The sequence below is a fragment of the Saccostrea cucullata genome, unplaced genomic scaffold (assembly GCF_032062105.1).
Source record: "Saccostrea cucullata isolate Sc308-1 unplaced genomic scaffold, CSIRO_AGI_Scuc_v1 ctg7476, whole genome shotgun sequence".
In the NCBI taxonomy this organism is placed as follows: Eukaryota; Metazoa; Mollusca; class Bivalvia; order Ostreida; family Ostreidae; genus Saccostrea; species Saccostrea cuccullata.
Genome location: NW_026934683.1, coordinates 35,961 through 50,230, shown reverse-complemented (window position 1 = coordinate 50,230; position 14,270 = coordinate 35,961). Strand labels below are relative to the sequence as shown.

The 14,270-nt window shown below is 31.7% G+C and overlaps 1 long non-coding RNA gene across 1 annotated transcript; it reads left to right on the top strand.

Moving 5' to 3' along the window:
- Positions 1-556: 556 nt before the first annotated feature.
- On the top strand, positions 557-5,912 carry LOC134241176 (uncharacterized). Its single transcript, XR_009986605.1, has 4 exons — positions 557-662; positions 895-1,378; positions 1,608-1,735; positions 3,202-5,912. It is a non-coding gene; the product is annotated as an uncharacterized LOC134241176 (long non-coding RNA).
- The last annotated feature ends 8,358 nt before the right edge of the window (positions 5,913-14,270 follow it).

Genomic DNA, 14,270 nt, shown 5'->3' with positions numbered 1-14,270 from the left:
CCACTTGATTTGAAATGATTGGCTGTTCAACCGAATACACAGTGCCATATTTGGGTAACTTATCAGAGTACATCGTTCGTTTTACATTCGAGAAGAGTTTACATATTACTTGAATGAAGAGGATAACATAATACTGAGCTGAAAATTGTGTGTAAAGTATGTTTTAGTAGCTTACAATACAGACTGTAAATGTGCGGGAGATTTTATTGATACTGAAGCTTGTAAACAAAACCAATAAACGTAGGACTGATTCACGGCAATGTATGGGAACCAGTTTAAAAGGCAAAGAAAATTCCGCCAAGTAAACAACAAAGAAAGGGATTTGGGATGTTGTCAGTTATGTGCGACGGTGACTGCAAGGTAATACATGTGTCTTATTTGTTGCGAATAATTCGTTTCATTTTTTTTTGGAAATTTATCCGTCCCAACACTGGCAGAAATATAATTAATCTGACTTCAAAATTCCTTCCTCTGTTCCCCTAAGTACATGTAACACTCTTCGCACTCATTTTTAAAAAAAAATTCATTGTTTTTTTTTTTTTTTTTTTTTTGGTAGAAACAAGGAATGTGGAGCTAATGCATGCTGCTAAGGATGGAAAGGTCTTGTGTTTATTGGTTGTGCCTGAGACACCAGTCACAGTTGTACCTTATTTCCATTTTAGGTACATATTGTATTTTGAGTTTTTTTAAGTAGAGGGAACACTGCATTTTTCATTCAATATAAATGTAAAATTCTAGAGATAATTTTTTTTCACCATTGCTGGATACTCGCTACATGATTTTATCTATTTAGAAAAGTATTTAAATTATTTTCTCACATTTTTTAAAGAGGCCGGGTTTGGTGAAGAGATAATTCATTTTTTATTCAAAATTTTATTTTCCATGCATTTGTAGAGGGAGTCTATATACATTTGAGGTGAGCGACAGATTTGATTGTGAAGATGGATGACTTTCAGATGTTGTGATGAAGATTGTTGAAAGGGATTATCAACATAGAACCAATCCATATGATTGGGCAAGTCAGGTGAGGATTGGACTTCAACGTGTAATCAAGAAATGTTTATACATAATGTGTGATGGTGACTGCACTGTAATACATGTGTCTTATTTGTTACGAATAATTCGTTTCATTTTATTATGGAAATTTATCCGTCCCAACACTGGCAAAAATATAGTTAATCTGACTTCAAAATTCCTTCCTCTGTTCCCCCAAGTACATGTAACACTCTTCGCTCTCATTTTTAAAAAATTTTCATTGTATATTTTTTGTACAAGCAAGGAATGTGGAGCTAATGCATGCTGCTAAGGATGGAAAGGTCTTGTGTTTATTGGTTGTGCCTGAGACACCAGTCACAGTTGTATCTTATTTCCATTTTAGGTAATGTCTTTTGAGTTTTTTTAAGTAGAGGGAACACTGCATTTTTCATTCAATATAAATGTAAAATTCTAGAGATAACTTTTTTTTCACCATTGCTGGATACTCACTACATGATTTTATCTAAAGAAAAGTATTTAAATTATTTTCTCACGTTTTTAAAAGAGGCCGGGTATGATAAAGAGATAATTCATTTTTAATTCAAAATTTTATTTTCCGTGCATTTGTACAGGGAGTCTATATACATTTGAGGTGAGCGGCAGATTTAATTTTGAAGATGGGTGACATTCAGATGTTGTGATGAAGATTGTTGAAAGGGATTATCAACATAGAACCAATCCATATGAATGGGCAAGTCAGGTGAGGATTGGGCCTAAAAATAAATTATGTTTGTTTCCTGTAACCCGACCGACCCATTCAAATTATCCCTGGGTGGATTTTTTTTTCCTGACAAATGGCAAAACTTTGTTTAATCAATCAGCTGATTCCATTAATTAAATTAAAAAAAAATAGCTTGTAGCTTAATTTGAGACAGAAAATATGTCAACCTAGTTTACATTTACCTTAAATGTAAAGAGTAATCATTATTGTAACAGTTTCCCCCTACAACTTTCTGAAGTTCATTTTCTGCCGCTAGGCAGCCATTTAGGATGTAATGTTGGGTGTCCACTGTAAATATAACACCTGGTATTTTCGGTCTGGGGATGTTTCCCCATTCAAAAGCAAAAAAAAAAAAAAATTCCAACCTACCGACCCTTGATATTTTGGGAATGTTACAGGAAACAAACTTATTTTTTTTAATCCTTGGACTTCAATGTGTAATCAAGAAATGTTTATATATTGCTTAGCTTAGTGAAAGCATGCCACAAACATTTTAAGTATCTCAGTAAGTTTCATGGATATTACAGATGTGTCACTATCATGTTTGACATTGAGTCGCATTGTCTAAATTTCCATTATGTTTAGTCATACATGTTTTAAGTTACTTAAGTATGTCTTCAAAAGCTTGTGCTTTAATTTCAATAGAAGTAATGCAGGGTTTGACATTAAGGCACGTCCGACCGACTGAGTCTAGTAAAAGATAGGTCCGGTCGGGTAATATGTCTGTGTACTAGACCGACTGGTCGTGTAAGAAAATAAAAGAACTTAATATATATTTTTAAATAAATTATTTATTGCCTTTGAAAAAATAAAACGTTTCTAACCGCAGAGTACAAAGAAAACCACATATGTTACAAACAGCATGACTGAAGTGCTATCAGTTCATACATGTATGTATTGGACATTCGTAACTACTCGGCCATTTTCCTAGAGAGAAACAATGAGCTATTTATGGTTTACGTAAATGGCTTAGTAGTTACGATTGTCTTTGTCAAAAGATTCACGTTTACGACATTTGTAATCATGTAAATAACAATGAAACTATAATAATAAAATTATTCTTGCTAAACTTCTCTAAAATTCTCTGAACATTTTTAATGGCATCGAGTAATATTGTACATACAAATTGAGTAAACTAGGACTAAACACGACAAGCCACATGAATATGACCGAGTTTCAATGTGACGTGTGCGGGAAAATGTTGTTATTTCAATGTGGATTCTCATCATCTGCACAGAAAAAAACAATAATCACTTTTTTGTACTTTAATTATGTTTTCTCAAGTTTGGTCAGGGCTAGTGGTTAAAGGGTAAGGGCTAGTAAAAATGTGCCAGAGTAGCCCGACTGGTCTAGTATTCCAAAAGCTTAATGTCAAACCCTGTAATGAAAACCTCTTTAAAAATTGTTTTGTTTTTCTTTATAATTTTGAAAATTATTATTATTAGGACTTGTACAACACCTGAGTACCTAGATGACTGTTGAACTAATTGGTGAACAAGACAAGATGTCAGAGACGGGAATCCAATACAGATGCCATGATCAAGAATATATACTCATTAATGATATGATCAAGAATATGTAAACTTGTAACGATTTAGAATATCTTATCTGTAAATCACTCTTCATTACTTAATTGTTCACACATGATCATCTACACTTATGACATAAATTTTATCTGTATATTAATCGCCCCTCTTATCTATACCCCCTGCTGATCGTAATGACCTGTGTATTGACTCCTGATCTTAAGGATCTTGTAATGTGCTCCTGATTGTCAGGAGCGGATCTTGAGTATATATATAGTGCGACAGAACTTTAGAATAAGATAGGAAGATGGAAATGTAGAAGACTTAGTAGATAGAACTGTTAGAGATATATAAAGTTACTCACTTACTTGGAATATTACCTAATATTTCTTGGATTTGAATGTACATGCAATTGTTTTACTTGGATTTTATTTTTTGTGAATTTTTTTTCCTGAATGTTTCTATTTGTGATGTGCTGTTAAGTAAACTGTAGACTAGAATTTCGGCATCTATTTTCAAGATATGAGAAACAAGGATAAATTAATTTATTCATGCAAACTGATATTATGAAATATGTTGTAAGACCGCTCGGATGGATGTCCTGATCAAGAATATACACTGTTATCGATGATTTGATCAAGAATATGTAAACTAAGAAATATCTTGGAGATTTATAGATGAACATGCAAGCATTCATGATTTTGAATGTTATTCAGCCAGTGAGTTTTTGCACAAATTTAATTTTCAGTACAGTAATTTAAACTGGATGTGTAATTTTCAGTACAGTTATGTAAAATGAATATATGTTACTTATTATGATTGTCAAATTCTCAACAGTACATAATTGTAGTTTATTTATACGATCACTCTTGCAGAACAAAACACGCAGAACTTTTTTTTCTCTGTGTGCATCATACACTTGTAAATGTTTTACACCACCATGTTTACATATTTTACACTGTTGACGTAAATCGAGCACACACATGAAAATGCGTATAGCTGGATACATGCAAACATGCATCTACCATAACCTATTACATATTTTCCAAGGTGTTTGAAGTCGAGCACATACATGAAAATGTGTGAAGCTGGACAACATACACAAATACAGATGCATCTGCCACAACCTATTACATATTTTCCAAGGCGTGTGAAGTCGAGCACATACATGAAAATGTGTGAAGCTGGACACATATGCAAACACACAAGCATCTACCACAACCTATTACATATTTTCCAAGGTGTGTGAAGTCGAGCACATACATGAAAGTGTGTGAAGCTGGACACATACACATATACCACAGACATAAAAACATAATCTAAACTAAGTCAGGCACAGACAGGCTCATTGGGTGAAGCTGGACTCATACATGATCTCATGCATTTTGCAAAATGCATCCTCACATATATATTCTAATAGATTTTTCATCATTTTTTGTGTTTGTGAATATGTAAAATGCATCATTTTGCATTACAAGTTGAAGATTTTATTCACCTGTATATAAGCGCAAATAAAATAGCCTTTTATGTAATTTTTTTTACTTTTGAATTCAATTCAAACTGCAAAGTTTATTTTATATATGTACATGCACCATAAAGAATAACGTAAATAATATTGTACCGGTATTATATTTTAAAGTGAAATGGGACCTCCATTTCATAAGCAGAAATGTGAAATTTATACTTGTCATCAGTATTTTTTTTTAATTTTGTCTCACATGTATCTGAATGTTTAAAGGAAAACAAAAGTCAAAGATAGCTCAATATAATGTTTATATTCAAGATCATAACTGGAGATTTTTTGTGCTGTATATCTGACTCATCATATGATGATGAGCCAAAATACAGAATACTTTAGGTCATTTTTGTTTGGAAAATGAAAATTATCAATATGCCAATTTTTCCCATTGTTATATTATTAATTAATATATTATTAATATCAATGTACATATAAAAAATCTATGCCATCCAATCCAGAGAGTTGTAGGCAATCCTGGTGCAGATAATATTTTTTTTTACCGTGTTTCGTAGTAGAGCGGGAACACATTGTATGAGAGGAATGTATATTAATGGTTTTGGTTGTATATGTGGGCGTGGCCAAAGGAAGGCCAATGAGAAATGAGTATTCAGTAAGGTGTTCAAATCATTCTAAGCCAGTGCTCTTCAATACACACACATTTTTTTTTCTTGCTTTATACATGTATATAATATATATGTCATATTTGTATAAATATACTGGTAATGGAAATAACAAAACTGTTGAAATGTATTTTAATTTGGATTTTTTCATACATGCAAATATTATAGGGTGTTCGCGCATTTTTAACTATTGCACTGAATGCACGTCCGGCATTCTCCCTTGAGACATTATTTACATAGCGACGGACACAGGTTTTCCATAGTTAACCATCTATGGTTTTTGCTTGGGCGGTTTTTAATGTCTGTGATAGGGGTATAATTTATTACAAGTAAAATATTTTACAAATGCATTCCAGTGCTTTATTGTTTCACATTCAATGTAATGTAAGTTAAATATGTATCAAAATAAACGCCAGCTGCTCCAACTAAGCTAACCTGGCTTACAGCATAGTTGTTGTATTATTTGAGGTGTAGTCTGTCAGATAATGATGAGTCGAGTGTTTGATTCTGTAGATGACCATTTCTAATGCTCATTTCAACTGGAAATGGATACAAGATAATTAAAAAAAATATCTTTGACATTTGTCTTAAAATTCTGGGTACTGACTAGATTAGATTCTTTAAACTACCTGTGAAAATCCAAAGTATAAGTGTATTAAACAATAGTCAGCATTTAAATAAGACTTTTATAAAATATGTGTATTTAATGAACTTTAATATGGCATTAAAGGTGAAAGGTTATATTTAATTATCTTTTCATGTAAGTAAAGGTTACCTTTTCACCTTTACTTTTTGTAAAGTTAATACAAAGATGACCTTGCTTTCTGGAGCACCTTTAATGAAATTTACTTCGAAAGTAAAGTTTTGTAAAGGTGTTTTTTCAAGCAGTGGTGGGTCCATGCCACAGTCCTGTCTGCATTCGTTCTCTTTCAAATATAACATGCATTCTAACAAGAGGTAAATTAAAAAAAAACTTTAAAATGTGCATTTGAAAACTAAGAATAAGACGTGCAAACGCGCATTAACAAAATATGAGGTGATCAAGTGCGATAGTAAGAAATAGTAGCAGAGGAATGTCAGGTTAACCGGGACGCGAGATCTAAAATTAATATGTGTACCTCAATACTTCCCTGCATGACCGTAATTAAATCAATCTTTTCATATCAGATGTATTGGAAAATTATACATACCTGTACTGTTTAGATTTACTCCAAAATAAAGTACTGGTGAGTAGCAAAGCTTATACAGTACACATTTTCTTTGCCCCATTTCCCTCTTTCCTGACGAGAAGCAGACGACAAAAGCAACGTTTTTAAAGATTTCACATGGGCCGCAGTCCTCGACCAAAATAAAAACTAGTTTTTTCATGTGACATTTTATCATTAATTTCTCACTTTAATATTTTGATTTTGGTCAATCCATGCGGCCACATAAAAATTTAACATTTCATGTTGATATTTTTCGTATTTTCACGGAATTTCTGGATCTATGTTCGGTTTGGATAATACATTTCTTACTTACAATGACCAAATCTGCCAATGTATTTATAAAAAAATAAACTACGGTTCCCAAGCTTTATATCTATGAATATATCAAACAGAATGAGTTTCGTTTGTATTTTGATTATAGACAGGGCCGCTAAACATAAACTACCGTACTTAGCTCTTTAACACGCTAGTCGCAAATGCTTCGTGCAATCATTTTCTCATCATTAAAGTGACTTTGCAAGAAGGGAACAATGGTTCAGTTCTCTAGATGTATTATCAAAAGTGTGACACAAATATTCGGTAGACCCTGTATAAAGAGAATCAGGATATCTGTACTGTATTTTAATTATAAAACACCTGGATGTTTATTTTGTTTGTAATAATGATTTGAAGTATAACATAGATATATGGTCATGAATGTTATTTTTTAAACAACCATCAACTTACAGAATCCAAACATTTAATTTTTTTTTTACATCAAAATCATTTTGATTCGGTGGATTAAAGCATCCATAACCTAACAGTTAACAGATAAATGCATTTAGGTGTAACGGATGCGACAAGGTCTCTGCATACAACAGTGTTTGTGTGTGAAAATGAAATCTAATATCCCCTGGGGCTATATACGTGGCGGGTACGGGTTAAAGTTATTCTCTTTGCTAACTCAATTGAGACGTTCAGAACAATGACTCAGCTGAATGTTTGTTCAATATATGTCGTATGAAAAAGAGGGACTTTCTTGTCCGGTGACTTAAATTTTATATTCTCTGCATTGATCATTATGTTAATATAAATGCTGGTAAGAGAAAAGCATTGATGTGTAATCAACATTAATTAGAAAAATAAAGATACTCCCTGTCCTTCCGTACGCACTTTGACCTGTTGCAATAACTTTACATAAAGGCATTTTTGCGCACAATGGTGATTTCGTATCAAGAGACTGCAGCAAATACCGAGTGTCCTTGTTCGAGAAAAGACACTGGCATTATTTTATATATCGACTTCCTATTGAATACTTAGAACATATTTATGTGTTAGGTGATGATTTTGATTTGTATAACAATTTACTGCTTTTTATAGTACAAAGTTTATCAACCTTGTTTGGGCCAATAATAATACAGTGATTAATCATTTAGCGTAATTCAGCAATTATATAGAACTTTCAATATCAATAAAATCCTTTTGTTTTTGAGAAGAAAATTTCAGTTGCTGGTATTCTCAATCCAATATTCAGACTGAAGATATTTCCACACAGCATTAACAAAGCAAATTTTAATTCAATTAATAATTTTATATACATTAGATTGAATACATACAAATCTATATTCAATAAGATAAAACGTGAATAAAAAAGGTCAATGTAAAATTATTCCTGTACTAGAGCTACCTTGTTAATGAATTTAGTTGTTCAAAGAGTTTAGGCATACATCAATTTTTGTATATCAATGATCATATTTAATATTCCCTAAGACTATTTACCAGGCGGGTACAGCTTAAAGTTATACTCATTGCTATGTCACTTTAGACGTTCAGAATAAATACTCGGCTGACTGTCTGTGCAATCTGTGTCGTGTGAGAAAAAAAAACACAGAATTTCTTTCCCGGTGGTTTAAGGACCCTCTCTATACAAGTGGAAATTATTTTTTGGACATTGAGAAAAATATATTGCATAAAGGATTAGTTATTGAGGTTATTTATTTAATTTTGAATGTATGCTGCGTGGCATTTACCCTCAGGTAAAAAAAAGAGTAAAGACAACACAGTATTAGTGAATAGGAATCATTGTTAATTACATCAGTAGAGAATATACATATTAATAAGGCGTTCAGTTAATTCATTTTGACCTTTTAAATATTAAGAATAATTTGTTTGATTATAAATTTAGTAATATATTGTAAATTGCATTTTTTTTAGAATTAAGATCAAAGGGCGGATCACTCTAACTGCAGAAAAATACCTTAGAATCAGAACTCTTTAGTGTGCAGTGTAGAGAGGGTTCTTAATTGAAAACTGTATATTTTTTTTGGAGAAGTTAGGTAGAGAAAAGCACTGTTGTGTAATCAACATCAATGAAAGATATGGAAATAACAAAAAATATTCAAGAGCAAAAATAAAGATACGCACATAAACTTGCAGCAATAACTATAACTATAGATATATTAACCACATAAATAGATGTTGATTTCGTCCTGAGAGACTGCTGCATCTGTTTCTTCTGTGTTGGAAAAGAAACATTGAGCTAATTTTATCTAACGACTCCTACTGAATACTCAAGAAATATATTTTTGTATTGAGGCATGCTTTTGACTCATTAAGAAATGCATTATTTAAAAACGGCAATAAGTTGTATCCTTATTCTGTTCTGACAAATATAATCATATTGGTCATTATTCGCACAAATGTTATTTAATCATGTAGAACGTTAAATATCAGGCGAATTCTTTTGTTGTAGAATTAAAAAATCCTTGGATTAGAACTCAATCAAAAGTTTACACTAAAAACTCCGCCCAACAACCTTTTTTTTTTAACTAAACGCCAAATTTTGAGGAATAATGAATCTGTTTGTACAAAAAATGTATACATTTTACTAAATCATGTGACCTCGTTATTGAGAGAAATGAGTCAAGAAGATAAAGTTCATCTTGTGAAAGGATGGTATTTTTGGAAATTGGTAAAGGTAGTTTTCATCGAAAGAAAACACAAAATGAAAAGCAAATAAAAAGGACAATGTAAGATATCGATATTTAATATGTACTACTCGTAAACAGAAAAATGCATTCAGGTGTAATGAGTGTTTATAAATGCAACAATGCTCCCAAACAATGATCAAAATTTAATTTTCCTAAGGCTATAAACGAGGCGGGTACAGCTTAAAGTTACATTCATTGCTATGTCACCTGAGACTTTCAGAACAATGACTCGACTGACTGTTCGTGCAATCAGTTTCGTGTGAAGAAAAACACGGGATGTTTTGGTTTGGGTAAAAAGCTGAGCGGAGTGGATATGTTTCTGTTTGATATTAAAGCTGTCAACACCTCTTTCTAGGTTTGTCCGTTTGGGATAGGCAAATAAGTCAAACAGTCTACCTTAGTTTAAATGCCGTAAATACATTACATAGTAAAGCATTTCTGGATCATTTTCATTGTGACATTTAAAGGTCGTCAGCTTTTGAGTGCATAGGTTTCTTTTGTTTCTTGTTTCATTCTTGGTTCACAAATCCAAAAAATGACAATGCAGAGGAGAGATGTATGCAAAAGAGAGTGTTTTGTTCTCAAACTTTCTGAACTGTTATAATACAGACTACAATCCATGACTTTTTTACCCCAAGCCGAATGTTGGTACTGATGGAGAAGTTGGTCAGAGAAACACTGTTGTGTAATCAACATTAAAGAAACGTGTGGAGATAGCGATCACTATTCAAGATCAACAAAAATGATACGCGCATAAACCTGCAGCATTAACTAAAACTATAGACACATTTACCACATACATAGATGATGATAATTCCGTAACGAGCGACTGATGCCTCGAGGCTTTGTTGGAAAAGAAAAATTGACCTTATAGTATCTATTAACTTGCCACTGAATACTCTAAAACATATCTTTGTGTTAAGGCATGAATTTGACTCCATGATTGGTAAAGAAATGCACTATTCTAAAAAGTATATTTTACCCTTATTCTAGTACATGTAAATATCATCCCATTGACCATGATTTCAACAAGCGTAAATAAGCAAACATGGAGAACGTTGATTATCAGTTAAATTCTCTTATTTGTGAAGAAAATAATTATCGGGTGTTGGTAGTCTTATTCAAATGTTCATACTGAAAACTTTGCCCGACAACCTTCGTAGAGCTAAATGCCAAATTATAAAGAACAATCAATCATTTTGTACAACAAACAATACTAATTACATTTAAATAAAATATATGACGTTGTGATGCAGAGAGAAAAAAGTAAAAATATCTATCCATATCTTGGAAATACAAATCTTTGATACCTCCTACGCATTCCAGCTTGTAAAAGTTGCAGTCTACAATATTGTTAACCATACTATGTTTAACAAGCAAAACCCCATTTTGAAAAAAAAAAATCTTTCAAGAAGGATATTGAGATAATGAATTTAAGTCCATTAAACGATACAAAACAGGATCAGAGCAAACACGCGCAAGTACGTTAAGGCTAGGTAGAGGCTTTTGTATGCAAATGAGCTAATGGACATGCATAATTTGTGTAATTTTTACACAGAGAAGGTTCGAGCGAATTTTCTTATACATACTTAGTACACACAACTTTGAAAATCAACTGCACTATGATGTCATACTGTGACGTCATTGTTCTTTCCCATTCAAGGTAATAAAAACATGAAGAAAATGACACTGGAGCAAGGGCATAATCTATATAATTTTAAATAAATGAAATAAAATATTATGAAGAATGCTATAAAAATGAATAAAATAACTGCACAAATCCTAGCCGCTGTCGACATTTGTTCAGCAGTATCATAAATCCTTGTAATATTCTGCGTCTAATAATACCTTGTTTCTGAAAAACAAAGTTAAAAATTATGACCTAGGAGACATGGAATGTGATATAAAAAGATTTGTAGATAACGTTTTGAATCATGTTTTATTACTATTGTAACATTACAATTTATTTGATTTGGGATTTTGGTTTGAAAGATACCGAACATGCGGAAATATTAAAATAAAATTCATAAATTACCGAAAATTGTTCAAACATAACTTTTGTAGTTTTATTTTTTAGTTTAGTTTTTTTTGGGGGGAGTTTTAAACTGTTGCATTTGATAAAAAAAGTGTATAGAGGTTCCTTACTTAATGAAACTTAACTTGACAACAAGCAAATAGAGTGTAAAACCGTGGATTATTTTTAAACTAAACACTTTAATTGATATATCTTATTTTGATTGCAAATTAATTGTGAAAAAGTCTATCACGTTCTGTTTATTCGCCTTTTTTACGAGACCTCTTTAAAAATTTGCTTTTATTAAGTACAAACATGATTTATTAGTCCAGAAAATTATATGCACCTTTTGAATAAACGGTAACTTTATCAAAAAAAATGAGAATATAACATCTGTATAAAGGAGCGGTATCATGTGATCATGTGATGGTGATAATTCTTCTTCGCTTTACATGGACTTGTTTATGATCAGATAAGTTTCAAGGCCACCGAGAAATTTGACACGTTAGTCACAAATGCTTCGTGCAATCATTTTTTCATCATTTCAGTGACTTTGCAAGAAAAGAACAATAGTTTCAGTTTCAGGTTCTCTGGATGTATTATTAAAAGTGTGACACAAATATTCAGTAGACCCTTAATGAAGAGAATCAGGGTATGTGTACTCTATTTTAATCATGGAACACCTTGACATTGTCTCAACAAAAAGTCCATTTTGTTTGTAATAATGATTTGAAGTATGATATAGATATATATATGGTCATGCATTTATTTTTAAAACCACCATCATTCTACAGAATCTCAACAGTTAAATTTATTTTACATCAACGTCATTTTATTTTTTGGTGCATCAAAGCATACATAATCTACAAGAACAGATAATGACCCAAAATGCTAAATCTGGTACTATTGACTACATGTATTTGACTAAAAAGAAATTAGGCACTGGTACAGTTGGGGCATATTACTTATTTCTTCCAGATTTTACTTAGCGAGACTTAGAAGTAAATCCCGTAAAAACAGCATGTGGTCGATAATCTAATCGTCGAATTGAAGGCCACAACAAATGTTTTCTTCTTAGTAGGCATCAGATTTAGCATAAATTCTGCTTCATACGAAGTCTGCCAATGACGGAATGCAATTAGTACTAAGGGAGTTTAGAATATTTTGTTGGAATACCTAGTCTCTAAAAAACCACATAGATGTTTTTTATAAGATTTATATTTAATATATTTCTTCTCAAAATATTCACATTATCTACTCAAGCTATTTCTTGAAACTACTCTTATAATATATGCGTGGTGCATACATCTGTATACATGCATAGGAATGGTAGGTAAAAAAAATGTTTAACTGTGTCGACAGGAGAATTTAACTTTTACAATTCAGTGTATACATGAAATGATAACATTTATTCAACGATAATTCAAGCATTTTTATTTGAATGATCTGAATTATATTGTTCTCGATATTTTGAAAGAAGTAGCAAGAAAACGCCTTACACAGTCACTACAAAAAACATTTAGCTAGTGATAAAGAATTGAAATGCTGTCCATTTTAACTACATTTATTTTTTTTATAGAAAACAAGTTACAAGTAATGAGTGAAAATATTGGAAAAATTTTCTGACAAAATAATTCATAATAAAATGATTCATATGTGCACATTCAAATTCTTTATCCTTCAAGAAATTACCTTTAAGGAATATGTTATTAACAGAAGAAAATAAATAAAAAGGACAAACGTGAGAAAGAAACCTGTGAAAAACAAGAATACCTTCCGCTGACGATAAAAGATCTCAATGATTGGAATTGTTTTCCGTCATTTATTCAATTCAATTCCCTGTATTTTTGCTTGATGCCATTGTGTATATTGGACTTGAAATGTACCTATAGTTTCATTTTATGTTCACAAAATGGAATTTTTTTTATCTATTCCTACAAACTGTTTGCCCACATCATCTTCGCTTTTAAGGTTGTTGATAGTTCAGATGTAAAGATATCCCGGATATGCCTACAGTTTCTAGTTTGATTTTTTTTTTATTTCATTCGCAATCTATTACTAAAAGAACATCAACCTAATTGTCGATAAAAAAATGTCATTTTTTCCTCAAAACAGTTTTATTTGTCGTATTTGTCATATATAACATTTTTTTTCGAAAAGCCTTAAAAAGAAGTGCCATCTGTTATTTAACAGCTACAGACGTTTCGCTTATACGTCATATTAAGGAGGCTGGTGGGTCAACAAATTAATCCCAAAGTAACCACCAGATTTAACTTATTTTTTTTAAATAAGGTATCTTTAGCTGTCAACTATCATTTTACAAAGAAAAAAATCATACATTTTAGTTTTAAAATTTGATCATTTTTGTATATTTTATATGGAGCTCTCCTTTATAAAGGAGATTGAAATAGTCTAAAAATGGCTGCCATCCCTCACTCTTTAAATTAATGTATATGCTAAATCGATTTCACTCGTTTTCTTGTTTTCAAGATGCAGATATGTAGTCTCTTTAACCATAAAACCAGATCAGGTGAAATTAAAATGAACTGAAGAAAAATTATTGCAAATGCATGTTATATCGATTTAAGCGAGCACCTGTCACTGTCTGATAATGTAAAGTCATATAGAAAGGTCGGAACCAACGGTGCATCTTACGTT